The following is a 2373-nucleotide window of genomic DNA, read 5'->3' as shown; positions in this document are numbered from 1 at the left end:
TCGATTTACTCCCTGGGAGAGGGGGGAGGATGCCGAGCAGATGGAACTCTGCTTTACCATTCGCCACAAAGTCGGCTTGCTCCTTCATTCACTGATATTCTTCTTTGTCTTTCAAAACTACAAGGCCATATTTCATAATTAACAGAATTTCAAAATCCGTTTTAAAGAATACCTCCATCCGACGTTTCCATTGTGCGAAGTCTCCCTCAAATTTGGTGGGTGAATGCTTGCACCGGTCATCGTCTCGTTGCTTCAGTCAGCAGTTAGTCTATTTGAGGCGTCCTGACTCTGATACCACTTGTTAGGACCCTTGGCGGCCAGCTTGAGGGAGTGAATTGCCTGTGAGACAACCTTTCTCGTTCTTTCAACTAAGATTAGTAGCAACAGCATAGTTAAGAATGAATTAAACAAAAAAACTGAAAGAAGAGGCACAAGGTTTACTTGGTTACAACCTATATGGTTGTTAATCAAGACAAATGAAAAGCTCTAAAAGATCTCCTTTGGTGAAGGCGGAGAAGCCTCTCACACTTGTTGATTGCTTAGACTATTGCTAGGAAATGAATACTAGAGTTGATACTGAAGTTGTTTTCTATTTCCTAACTCTAGAGGCATTTTTATAGCTCCTAGAAAATCCTATATGTGGGGGGAAGGCGCCTCCAGCAAGGCGTCAAAGGATAAAGTTTTATCCCTTAGCAATGGTAAAATTAGCTTGGTCAAAGGCGCTTTCCATAGGGCTGGAAGGTGCCTTTGTACTGTTCAACGAAGGCGCCTTCCAGCAATGGAAGGCGCCTTCCACAGTGAAGGTGCGGAGGCACCTTTAATTCACTTTGAAGGTGCCTCCAGTAGTAATTCCAGCCTTCTTTCGTTCTTTTGCTGCTCCGATAGCCTGGGTGATTACAACTATCCGAAATAGGGCTCATCCGGACCCATTTTTCGGCCTTCTCCTCAAGCAGGCTTCCACTCCGGCTTCTTGTCTCTTGGAATGTCGCACACGTCCTTCTCGTTCACCAGTGTACTCTTCCGTAGCACCTCGTCCCTCGGATGCACCGAGCCCGTGGGCTCCCTTCCCGTGTCATCCTTCTCACTAGCTGCGTCTTCCGCTTGACTTCTTGTATTCCTAAACTCCTGCACACTTAGACACAAGGGGCAAATACAACAGGATCTAACTTAACCTGGTTGATCATATCAAAAGTACCACAGGATTCCAACAAGAATTTCATGTAGCTAGCCTCCTCTTCGGAGTGATCGAGTAGTGTTGCTATAAGTCGTGTTGCCTTAGTAATTTAAGGCATGTTACCGACGAACCAATAACAACTTCAAGATGAATTATTGTTAAAATCAACTATAAAGTTGGATGTCTACCAAGTGTACCTAGCTATATATGCTTTGTAATATCTTTCCACTTTTGATATAAATAATTATTAAGTTATGAATTATAAAGCTGGTCAAAGGCAGAGTAGCTAGCCTAGTAGGATCATCATCTCCCTATAGTCTCTTAAAGGGCCCCACTCCATGACTCTGTCAGACACCCACGAGGCTCTATCGTCGATCGGACATGCTTTCAAGGGGCCCCACTCTCTGACTTTGTCGAACACCCACAGGGCCCTGCTCGCCGTTCTCTCCCAATCATCTATCGTCGATCAAACAAGATCTTAAAGGGTCCCACTCCCCTTCTTAGCTAGACACCTATGGGGCCTTACTCCTTGTTCCCTCCCGATCAGCTGGCGCTTATCAAATAGGCTCTTAAAGGGCCCCACTCCACGGTTTTGTCGAACACCTACTATGCTCTGCTCCTTGTTTTCTCCCGATCAGCTACCACCGATCGAACAAGCTCTCAAGAGGCTCCACTCCCCTACTTTGCAAGAGACTCGCAGGGCCCTACTTCCCATTCTCTCCTGATTGGCTATTGCCGATCAGACATGCTCTTAAAGGGCCCCACTCCTTGGCTTTGTCGAACATCTACTACCCTCTGCTCCTTGTTCTCTCCCGATCAGCTACGACCAATCGGACAAGCTCTCAAGAGGCCCCACTCCCTAGCTTTGCAAGACGCCTGCAGGGCCCTGCTTCCTGTTCTCTCCCGATCGGCTGTCACCAATCAGACAAGTTCTTAAAGGGCCGCACTCCCCAGCTTTGTCGTACACCCGTGGAGCCTTGTTCCTAATTCTCTCCCAATCATCTATTGTCGATCAGACATGCTCTTAAAGAGCCCCACTCCCTGTCTTTGCAAGACACTTACAAGGCTCTGCTTCCCATTCTCTCCTGATCAGCTGTCGACACCGATCGGACAAGCTCTTAAATGGCCCCACTCCTCAGCTTTGCCGAATACTCACAGGGATCTGCTTCCCGTTACCAGTCTATAAAGCTTCACTCCCT

Source organism: Zingiber officinale, chromosome 2B (genome assembly GCF_018446385.1).
Source record: "Zingiber officinale cultivar Zhangliang chromosome 2B, Zo_v1.1, whole genome shotgun sequence".
In the NCBI taxonomy this organism is placed as follows: domain Eukaryota; kingdom Viridiplantae; phylum Streptophyta; class Magnoliopsida; order Zingiberales; family Zingiberaceae; genus Zingiber; species Zingiber officinale.
Note: the sequence above shows the minus strand (reverse complement) of the source record.